Source organism: Solanum tuberosum, unplaced genomic scaffold, assembly GCF_000226075.1.
Source record: "Solanum tuberosum cultivar DM 1-3 516 R44 unplaced genomic scaffold, SolTub_3.0 scf00033, whole genome shotgun sequence".
Taxonomy (NCBI): domain Eukaryota; kingdom Viridiplantae; phylum Streptophyta; class Magnoliopsida; order Solanales; family Solanaceae; genus Solanum; species Solanum tuberosum.
Window position 1 is genome coordinate 1447092 of NW_006238959.1, and position 12706 is coordinate 1459797.

Genomic DNA, 12706 nt, shown 5'->3' on the forward strand with positions numbered 1-12706 from the left:
TTGTATGGTATGAGTTAGTTAAGTTGTTAGGAATGTTCTAGAAGCTTCCATAGTTAGTTAAGAAGGTGGTTACAATCCTACCATGTATAAATAAATACGTTTCAATGTAACAGGAGGATAATTGAGCTTAATAAGATTTCTTCTCTTCTCTTCTCTTCCTTCTGATTTCTCTCTGTAATTCAGTATGTTTTAACCTTAATTAATGGAGTTTTCATGGTATCAGAGCCTCTGATCGAAGACTAATTCTGCTGTAGCTTTCACCACCGGATGCTCAGAGTTCATCCTTGTTCAAGGGTGACTCGCAAGGAAGCATCAAAGGTCAAATTCAGCTGCAATCTAGGTTTTACCAATGGCAATCGATTCAACTACTAAAGGTACAAGTGTTGGGATTACAACCATGGCTTCGTTTCCAGTGATCGACCATAATCATCCATTATTCCTTCAACACACAGACACTCCAGGTAGCTCTTTGATCTCTCTTCAATTAACTGGATCTGAGAACTATGCACTGTGGAGTAGATCGTTTAGGATTGGACTTATAGGACGCAGCAAGTTAGGATTTGTTGATGGAAGATTTCCTAAATCCCTGTTTGAACCTGTGTTACATGATCAGTGGGAAAAATGTAATGCTGTAGTTTTATCCTGGATAATGAATGTTGTTCGACCTGGACTTCTAAGTTCAGTTGTCTATGCATTTGATGTTCGTAAGGTATGGCTGGATTTGAGGGAAAGGTTCCATACTGTAAACGGATCTAGGATATTTCATTTACACAGAGAGATTCACACTCTCACTCAAGGCACAATGGCAATTGCCGACTACTTCTCCAAACTAAGAGATCTCTGGGATGAGTATGATGCTCTCATGCCTTGTCCCTCATGTCCTTGTCCAGAATCGAGGAAGTTTGGTGAACATTATGAGTATCAGAGACTTCTTCAGTTTCTTATGGGTTTGAATGAGTCATATTCACCACCTCAAAGTCAAATTCTCATGATGAGTCCTATCCCCACCTTGAACAAAGCTTATGCTCTTCTTATGGACCAAGAGTGTCAGAGAAGTCTAGTGAATTCGAGTTCACTTAATTCAGGACCTGGTGCAATTGAAGGCACAGTCATGTACAGTAATAGGAATTCAAACTCTCACACAGGCTCAAGTACATTCAAAGGAGGAAGTTCTAGTAATATCTCAGGTGCGAGTGGAAGTTACAACAGTAGTGGTGCAAGCTCATCTGGTAGTTACAAGAATAGGAGACATTTGTTGCAATGTGATCACTGTGGTTGCAAGGGTCATTCTAAGGAACAATGTTACAAAATTGTTGGATATCCAACTGATTTTAAGTCAAAGAGGAAAGGCCAGACTACTGGAGCTTATGCTAATCAGGTTGATACACCTCTCAGCACTGAGTCAAGAACTTCTTCAACTGCAGCTCAAACTTCTGGAGGTTTTATCACTCAGGACCAGTATCAACAAATTCTCCAGCTCTTATCCAAGAATGGAGGTGATAACACAGTAGATTCTTCTGCCAAGGTGGCTTCTGTAGATGCAGGTATACATACTTCTGCTCTTTTGTGTTCATATGATGCAGGCGAATGGGTAGTAGACACTGGAGCTACTCATCACATCACCTCCAATCTTGACACATTAGACACTAGTACTGTATCTATTACTGATGCACAAAATAAGGTTTATCTGCCTAATGGTAACACTACTGTCATTTCTCACATTGGTAGCACATGCCTGTTTACAAACTAGCCTGTATCAAATGTATTATATCTGCCTGACTTCAGAGTTAACTTACTATCAGTGTCCAAGATCACTAAGGAGCTTAATTGCATGGTAGCATTCTTTCCTGACTTCTGTGTGTTTCAGGATCTCTCAAATGGTCAGGTGAAGGGGATTGGTAAGGAACAACATGGACTCTACATACTAAAAGGTGGACCAACTCAAGCTCCAAAGAAGCTGGTGAATAGTAGTAGGAGTCCTAGTGAAACAAACTCTGTAAAGAATGTTACTAAGTCCACTGATGTACCTGTTACTTCTGACTCAGTTGATGTATGGCACAAGAGGTTAGGACATGCACCTCTTGACATAATAAAACGACATGAGTTTCTTAGGTCTTTAGGAGGAAAAGATCATTCTCATTGCACAGTGTGTCCTGTTGCTAAGCACACAAAGCTTCCATTTCCTTTAAGCATTACTATGTCCAGTTCTGTTTTTGAATTGTTGCACTGTGATATATGGGGACCTTACAGAGTTCCCACTTATAATGGAAAAAAGTTCTTTGTTACAGTTGTTGATGACTTTAGTCGATATACTTAGATTTTTTTGATACACTCCAAAGCTGACACCATAGTTGTCCTTAAACAGTTCCTTACTCAAGTTAAGAATGTGTTCTCAACAAGTGTTAAAACTTTGAGAACAGACAATGGCTCTGAGTTCTTGAGTCACAACTTTCAGGCCTTACTCAGTGAACTTGGCATTGCCCACCAATCCTCGTGTGTGTATACCCCTCAACAGAATGGAGTAGTTGAGAGGAAACACAGGTCCATTCTGAATATAGCTCGGTCCATCAGATTTCAGGCTGCTATTCCCCTCAGATATTGGGGTGAGTGTGTTTCTACTGCTGTCTATATTTTGAACAGGCTTCCTTCAAGGATACTTGGTTTTCAGTCCCCCTATGAGAAATTATATAAGCATCCTCCATCCTTGTCTCATCTAAGGGTGTTTGGGTGTCTTTGTTATGCTGCCTGTCCTAGAGTACTGGACAAGTTCTCCTCTAGAGCCATCTCTGCTGTGTTTATGGGGTATTCTTCATCACAGAAAGGCTATATATTATTTGATCTCCATGCTCATTCTTTTTTTGTCAGCAGACATGTGATATTTCAAGAACATATATTTCCTTTCAAGCATGTCCAAGAATCATCCAATCATATATTTCCAGTTCTGGACCTACTGGTTCCTCCTGCTAACCCTGTACGTGTCTCCCCAGCTGCTGATTGTATCCCATCACCTGATTGTTCTGTCACTATTGATCATATCAGTCCAGCATCTCCTGTTCAGTCACCACTGGTTGCTCTACCTGTTCCCACCAGAAAATCTACTCGAACCAGCAAGCCTCCTCTCTGGCTGCAGGATTTTGTCACTCAGCCTAAAGGAAATACCTGTTCCTATCCTATAGCTGATCATCTTTCATACACTCATTTATCTCAGTCCTATCAACATGTTCCTTCAAGCCTACTCCGCTTTGTCTGAGCCTGTGTCATTTCAACAAGCTGCTGCTGATCCTGCTTGGGTCCAGGCAATGCAGCTGGAGATAGATGCCTTAGAAAGCAACAACACTTGGAGTATAGTGGATCTCCCTCCTGGAAAGAAGCCCATTGGCTGTATGTGGGTCTACAAGATCAAATACCTTTCCTCCGGGGCTGTGGAAAGATTTAAAGCACGATTGGTTGCACAGGGTTTTAGCCAGAAGGAAGGCCTTGACTATGGAGAGACTTTCAGTCCTGTTGCTAAGATGGTGACTGTTAGATCTATTGTGGCCCTTGTTGCCTCTAGGTGTTCATAATGCCTTTCTCAATGGTGATCTTTTTGAGGAGGTCTATATGGTTATTCCTAGTGGGTTTGCCAGACAGGGGGAGACTCACAAGGTCTGCAAACTACACAAGTCCATATATGGACTAAAGCAGGCACTAAGACAATGGAATATAAAGTTAACTGAAGCCTTGGTAGATATGGGGTTCACGCAGAGTCATTATGACTATTCACTATATACTAAGCACACTGGAAATGATATTGTTGTGGTGTTGGTTTATGTAGATGATCTACTTATAACTGGAAACAATCAACAGCTGTTATGCAACACTAGACTGGATATTCAAAAATAGTTCAAAATGAAAGATTTGGGTGAGTTAAAATTCTTTTTGGGAATTGAGTTCTCCAGGTCCAACAAAGGGATACTCATGTCACAAAGGAAGTATGCATTAGAATTAATATCTGAGTCTGGCCTAGGGGGAGCAAAACCAGCCTGCACACCTTTAGAAATGAATCAAAAGCTCACATCAGTTCAATATGATGAGCATGTCAATGGAGGGATAGCTGAAGGTGATAACATACTAACATACACTACAAAGTATCAAAGGCTGGTGGGAAGGTTGTTGTACCTGACTATGACAAGACCAGATATTGCATTCTCAGTACAAGTCTTGAGTAAATTCATGCATTGTCCTAAACAGTCACATATGAATGCAGCTCTTCGAGTAGTCAGATACATCAAAGAAGCTCCTGGATTAGGCCTGTTAATGCCTACAGAAGACACTACTAAACTTACAGCTTACTGTGACTCTGACTGGGGAGCATGTGTGGAAACTAGAAGATCAGTTACAGGATACTTGGTGAAATTTGGACAAGGTCTAATTTCTTGGAAGTCAAAGAAACAGGAGACAGTTTCAAGGAGCTCAGCTGAAGCAGAGTTCAGGAGTATGGCAGCATGTACAGCTGAAATAACTTGGTTGATTGGACTATACAAAGAGTTGGGAGTCAAGGTAATCACGCCAGTAAATATGATATGTGATAGCAAATCAGCTATTCAGATTGCAGCTAACCCAATCTTTCATGAGAGAACAAAGCACTTTGACATTGATTGTCACTTTGTTAGAGAAAGAATCTGTCAAGGCATGCTGAAGACTCAACACATAAACACTAAAGACCAATTAGCTGATCTACTAACTAAAGGTCTGGGAAAGGTTCAACACACCAGCTTAATGAGTCAACTTGGAATGAAGAATGTGTTTCAACCATAAAGCTTGAGGGGGAGTGTTAATCAACATTGAAGTGTAAGCAAGTTGTATGGTATGAGTTAGTTAAGTTGTTAGGAATGTTCTAGAAGCTTCCATAGTTAGTTAAGAAGGTGGTTACAATCCTACCATGTATAAATAAATAAGTTTCAATGTAACAGGAGGATAATTGAGCTTAATAAGATTTCTTCTCTTCTCTTCTCTTCCTTCTGATTTCTCTCTGTAATTCAGTATGTTTTAACCTCCATTAATGGAGTTTTCAGCTTCAGATCTTGCTAAACTGATTCACTATTGAGATAAACTGTGCTTTCTATGGTGATCATCATCATGCTCAACAATAAGGACATTTCTAATACTAGTTCAACTTGAGATTAGAAGTGTCCTTGTTGTTGAGCATGTTGATGATCATGATCGGGTTGGTTTGGATTTTTCAAATATCAAATCAAACTATTTGTGTAAAGTTTTTAAATTTATAAATCAAACCAAACTAATAAAATTCGGATTTTTCGGGTTTTTCAACCTCGAGTTGGTTCGGGTTTTCGAATACCAAATCAAACCATTGTGTCGAATTTTTAAATTTATAAATCAAACCAAATTAATAAATCTCGAATTTTTCCAGATTTTTGGATTTTTTCGATAAAAATGTGATGAGAGCTTCCAAAAGCTCAAAACTCTTTTGACCACCACACCTATTCAAGCATTACCGGTTGAAGGTAAAGATTTTATTATTTATTGTGATGCTTCTCATTCTGGGTTCGGTGCTGTGTTGATGCAGTATAAGAATGTTATAGCTTATGCCTCACGTCAATTGAAGGTGCATGAGAGGAATTATCCAACACATGATTTAGAGTTGGCAGCGGTAGTGTTTGCTCTTAAGATATGGCGGCATTAGATCTATGGTGTTAAGTGTGAAGTGTTTACTAATCATGGTAGTTGGCAGCATGTGTTCACTCAAAAGGATCTGAATTTGAGACAGCGAAAGTGGATGTAGTTACTTAAGGATTATGACGTGACCATTCAATACCATCCGGGCAAGGCTAATGTGGTGGTAGGCGATGGATAGTTTAGCTTCCTTGAATGTATCCAAGCGACCTTTGGCTAAAGAAGTTCAGACATTGGAGTCTAAGTTCATGCAATTGGGCATCTCAGAAAGAGGTGGGGTGTTAGCTAGTATTGAAGTGAGGGCCACATTCATTGAGGAGATCAAGGCCAAACAATTTGAGGATGAGAATTTGGAGGAGCTTAGAAAGAAGACTGCGAATGGTAAGGCACAAGAGACCACTTTTCATACGGATGGAGTACTCAATTTTAAAGGGAGAATATGTGTTCCTATAGTAGATGACTTGATTGAGAAATTGTTGGCAGAGTCTCATGGTTCGCGATATTCTATTCATCCGGGTGTGACCAAGATGTATAGAGATTTGAAGCGAATTTATTGGTGGCCGGTCATGAAGAAAGACATAGCGGAGTTTATGGCAAAGTGTCAAAATTGTCAATAAGTGAAATATGAACATCAAAGGTCTGCAGGTTTACTTCAAAGAATGCCAATCCTGGAATGGAAGTGGGAAATGATAGCCATGGATTTTGTGGTTGGTCTTCCCAAGACTTTGGGGAAGTTTGATTCTATTTGGGTAGTTGTTGATAGATTGACTAAATCAGCACATTTTATTCCGGTAAGAATAGATTATAATGCTAAACAATTGGCTAAGGTTTATGTGATAGAGATAGTGAGGTTACATGGGGTACCCCTCTCTATCATCTCAGACCGTGGTACCCAATTCACATCCAAGTTTTGGAAGAAATTGCATGATGAATTGGGCACACAACTCACTTTTTAGTACAACCTTCCATCTACAGACAGACGAGCAGTCGGAGAGGACTATTCAAGTATTAGAAGACATGTTGAGGGCATGTGTGCTTCATTTTGGAGGGCATTGGGATAAATTCATACCTTTGTATGAGTACTCCTATAATAATGGTTATCACTCCAACATTGATGTGGCACCATTTGAGGCACTCTATGAGAGGTATGTAGATCACCCATAAGATGGTTTGAGGCTGGAGATGTCAAACCTTTGCGGTAGATTTAGTGAAGGATGCTTAAGATAAGGTGATGAGTATTCAAGCTAAGCTTTTAGCTACCCAGAGTAGACAGAAGAAGTATGTGGATCATAAGGTAAGAGACATGGCGTTTCAAACCGGTGAGAATGTTCTTCTTAAGGTATCACTCATGCAAGGGGTGAGGAGATTTGGTAAGAAAGGAAAGTTAAGTCTGCGATACATTGGTCCATTTGAGATTCTGGAATGTGTGGGACCAGTAGCATATAGATTGGCTTTACCTCCTAATTTATCGAGAGTTCATCTGGTATTTCATGTGTCCATGTTGAAGAGATATCATGGTGACAAGGATTATATCATAAAGTGGGACTCAATTGTGTTAGACAAGGACCTCCAATATGAGAAGGAACCGATTGCAATTCTTGATCGTGATGTGCGTAAGTTGAGGACCAAGGAGATTAAATCCATGAAAGATCAATGAAAGTATCGTCCAGTTGAGGAAGCTACTTGGAAAACCGAGAGGGATATGCGAGACAGATATCCCCAATTATTCGTCGAGTCAGGTACTACTTCATTCCTTCCTTAGCCTATTTGCCTAATTTTTGTCACTCAGGGACGAGTGATGGGTAAATTGGTATCTATTGTAACGACATGTTTCCGTCGTTATAGAAATGCCAATGGGGAGAAATTTGGGGTCGAAATTTTTTTCCGTAGTATTTGGATTTTCCCAACCTTGTCTGGATTTGGATGAAATCGGAGTCATCGAGGTGTAGGGAAATCTGGTAACAATCAGGTGAATTATTTATGATTTTCAGTACATGAGTGGTTAGATAACTCGTTAAGGAATCCGTACACCTTTACGAAATTGAATTCGGGTGAGTAGAACTCCCGGAATTGATCTTAGCGTAAAGGGTATTTTCTGAGCGTCATTGGTTAGAGGTGTGTTGTGAAATGGGGATTTTGGATTTCTCAAAATAGCTCTTTGTTTCGTTCCAGCCGCTTTGGCGCTGGATTTTGCCACCTGGCGGGGCCGCTACAGCGGGATGATGATCGCTGTGGCGGGCTCAACGCGACTTAAGGTCGTTAATAAACCCCTAAACGACCTTATTATGCACTTTTCGACTTTAGAGCTAAGGAACGCACCACAGGCGACTCCTGCTTATTTTTCACCATTCTTGAGGCTAAAGGTAAGCTTTTCACTCCCCGAATCCATTTTTCGATCCGTAGAACGTAATAGAATGGGTGAATATTTATGGGCGAGGGTTTTGTTACAGATTCTATGGTGGAAACAACCCTAATTTGGATAATTAGGATCATAGTTTTGATCTAGGATTCATGGAATTGTTAGTTATTAGGGTAATTAGTGATTATTTATTGATTCCCGTATTATATTGATTGTTTGTAGATCCAGAACAAGTAGAACGAATTCGGAAAGGGAACGATCAAGTTTCTTAGGGTTTCAAGCTTGTTTCGAGGTAGGTGATGGTTGTGATTCTATGATTGTGTGATGTATGTTTGTTCTTGTTTCATTATGATACTTGTATATGTATGAATGTTGCAATGTTGATCACACTTATTGTAAATGAGATAGATGAATGATGATTTCCATGAAATCATAACTTAAATGTATGATCTTGATGATATACTTGTGATTGTGATTGTCGTGTGTTGAATGGATCGGTTGCCACATTCCGACATAACTAACTTGGATCGGTTGCCATATTTCGGCATAACTATGGGATTGATTATCACGTTCCGGCATATTTATGGAATCGATTACCACGTTCCAGTATGCTAACTGTTTGGGTTTGGGTTCCATGAGAGGTCCAATGATTTGATATAAAATGTGAAGTTGTTCATTGTTCGTAAATGTTGATAATATTGTATATGTTGATATATATACATGTGATTATAATGTTGTCTTGACTTGCTTATGTTGCACTTAGTGGGATAGCCGTGTGATCCTACCATTACACTGTGGTTGTGTACTCATACTGCACTTGCTCTTATTTTTGTTGAGTACAGGGCATCTTCAAGCGGCTACTGACATACCTTGCTTTGAAGATCACTGATCGTTCGAACTCAAGGGTGAGCCAATTCTTTCGGGCTGCTATGAGTTCTCTTTCGTCTCTGTCCACCATTTTCGGACTTAGACTATGTTCTATTAGTTATTAGTACATTAGTTGGGGGTTGCATCCCTTGCTTTTTAGACTTGATTCATTGTTAGATGTTTTGGTACATTGACTATTAGGTTCTAGGTTGTTTCTTCCGCATTGTTTAGTTTTGTTAGACTTTGGTTGGAGTTTATGGGAACTCCCTATTTATTTCCTTAGTATTTAACTTGCTTCCATAACTTAAATATCTTAGTTTTTAGATTAGTTGCTTGGTTTGGGTTGTAGTAGTGGTTCTCCCACCGGAGAGTTAGTGTGGGTGATTTCCTTAGTATCTAACTTGCTTCCGTAACTTAAATGTCTTAGTTTTCGTTTAGTTGCTTAGTTTGAGTTGTAGTAGTGGTTCTCCCACTGGAGGATTAGTATGGGTGCCAATCACGACGGTCTAGATCGTGACAAGCTTGGATCAGCTTGTTCGTAAACACATGGGGTAATGAAGCCATGTATATGGAATTTTCCAAATGGCTAACAGAATATGTAAGTGTGCAAGCTTACATTGAATCAATAAGTATTTAATAATGTATTCATGTTATACTAAATTATATTATTTTAAACAACAATATATAGATTTACGATGAATACTCAAATGTCGAACATTTGCAATTAGTGAAAGAAGTTGCACTTGGATCTGAATCTCAAATTCAGACAATGTATAAGTATTGTGTCAATGGTTTTAAGTTTCAAACTAAAGACGTTTCTAGGAATAAGAAAACAAATAATAGCGGTGTATTCATACAAGGTGATGTTGATGGTACTGGTCAAACTATTGAATATTATGGTGTCATTCATGAGATTATTGAAGTAAGGTATTCAGGTTGGCCTAAGAAGAAGATCGTATTATTTCGATGTAAGTGGTTTGACCCATCACACAGAGGCATAAAAGTGGACCAACAACATAATATAATTGAAGCTAAGCACACCAGAAAATACAGAAGTTATGATCCTTTCATCATTGTACAAAATGCTAAACAAGTGTATTACGCTCTATATCCATTGCATAGAGACAAAGCTGATTGGTGGGTGTTATAAAGACTAAACCTGTGGGAAAAATAGAAATTGACAATGTCTTAGATATGGCGTACCAAAATGAGGTTGCAATTATTCAGCAACAAGTTGATGTTGAATTGGAAACCACAATAGAACATCCTCAATACATATTAGAAGAAATATCTGATGATGAGATAATGATAAATGTTGAGGAAGATATAAATGAGGATGAGGAAAATGATTCATTTGACGACGAAGAATATGACAATGAAAATGAAACAACTGAGGAAGAAGAATTAGAGGCTGATGGAAATGAAACAAGTGAGGAGGAATGATCAGTAGAATGATAGACTATATAGCTAGTATGTAAGTTATTTATTTTTCTAATACTAATTTTATTTAATTTATGATTTTTATATATTATCCATGTAAATTTGCATATAAATGTTATCAGGGGTGAGGGTGATAGATCTCGCGAGCATCTTGGAGTTAGCCAGCCTAGTAAGACTAAAAAGAAGAAGTCTAGGAGACCTATAGATTCTAAGGATATTCCAGGAATTTTTTCTTCTGTCTCGGGGCGTATTACTCATGATATCCATTTATTGGTTGTTCCGTTCGGTACGGTGGATCCTCGAGCATATTATCCTAATTATCGCCGATCAGTTGGTGCTTCCTCTACTTCATAGTCATTGCCCCACGGTGCTACGAGGACCTACATTTACATGCTACTCGTCGAGCACGACCCTTATCGGCAGGTAGGTCTTCGGTTGGTACTCCATCTCCCTCTCCATCTCCCACATGTACATCTCCTCAGCTATCTGCCATGAGGATTAGAGATTTTAGTAGTGAGCAGTCAAATGTTGTGGCCAGTACACCTCCATTGACTCAGCATTATGTGTATTATGGTGTATCACCTACACCTACACCTAGTGCTACACCAGATGATACATCTGCTCTAGCACCGGGACAGAGGGACATGATTGACAGAGTTATGATTGAGCCGGATGGGTCATTGTAAGTTTGTTTTTTCATCTATTTGTTACTTTATTTTACTTATTGGAGCATTTTTAATATATTATTCATGAACTAACATGTTTATTATGTCTTTTGCAGGTGGCATCCTGCGAAGGATGCTGCCCGAGCTTTAAAAGACTCTGTGAGAAGACTTTTTACACATGCTTATCACTCCTGGAGTGAGATCCCAAATAGTTTACGGCAGGCGATGTTTAATAAGTTTAAGGTAAACAATTTTTCAGTTAAGTTTAATAATTTTAGTATACTTTACTTTTTTTTAATTATCTAACAATATTCATATTTTTCAGACTATGTGTACTTGGAAACCGAAGTTTAATATGGTAATTGCTACCACATTTGAGAGAAGGGCATCCGTGGGACTGTCTAGCTGGCTAAAGAAAGCCTGGGATACTGATCAGTGTCCGAGTTGGATGTTGCCTCACGTGTTAATGAATTGCGCCAATATTGGAACAAAGATAAGTTCAAGGTGATGTCCGAACAAGCAAAAAGGCTAGAGAAAGTCTTAAGGGTGGCTCATTGCACACTGGAGGTGCAAAGAGCGTTGGAGCAATTACAAGAGATGGTAAGTTCTAATTCAAACTTTTAAATAAATAATTAGTTGATTAATATCGTTATAATAAAATTTTCATTTTTATTTATAGGAAAAAGAAATGGGCCGCACTCCCCTTGTACCAGAGGTTTTCAAGAAGACTCATATAAAGAAGAAAGAAAATGAGTCAGATCCGGATGTGTGGGTGGAGGAAAGGGCCGAACGAACTTTTGTAATTTATTTAATTAATATGAATAATGAATATCAATAGTGAATATTTCATATATTGATGCTAATTTTTATTTTTATTATACTGGGTGAGTATCACCAATACGTGAATGAGAATCTATATAGTTCGGTCCAAGTGATACCTGAACTGTCCAGTCAAATTTGGACAGAAAAAGTGGTAGGGGGAATACACAAGGGTAGAGTCTATGGTCGAGGCTCTCGAAATGATGTACGCCAACTCGTGTTAGGCTTAGAAGGTATTGGATCGTCATGGCAAGCCGAGGCAATTGACGGTGTTCAGATCGCTGCTATGTCGGCACAAATAGAAAAACTGACAGCAGCACTGCAAGAGTCTGAGCGAAAAAGAGTAGCTGAACAAGAAAACATGAGTGCGACAGTTCAGCAAATCAAAGAACAAGTGTTGAACCTCGCTCGTTGACCTACATCTACATCGTCTCCTGCCGAGGGCACTGACGACAACATTGAAGAGGATGATGATTAAATAGACTTCACTCTTTGATTATCTTCTATTGCTTTAGTTTTTGAACTCTTTTTAAATTTTGAAACAAATTTTGAATGACTTTATAAGTTTTTGTATTGTGATTTAGATATTTTTGAAGATTGATTTAATTTTGTTTTATATCTTGTGTAGGATGTTTAGATTGTATTTTGTTCGATTGGGCTGGTTAAAATTGAATTGAATTGATTTATATTTGCAGGTGGGCAGCAGAACAAAAAATGCAGAAAAAGCGACGGACATGGTGTTTTAACACATATATGTTGATTTGTTTTTTAAAAAAGACTAACATAGTTTAAGCAATGAAACTCGCGAAAAAATAATAATTTTTACATTTTTCTTTCTTTAATTATTAAAATATGTTTTAAAAAAATGCATCATAATGTACAC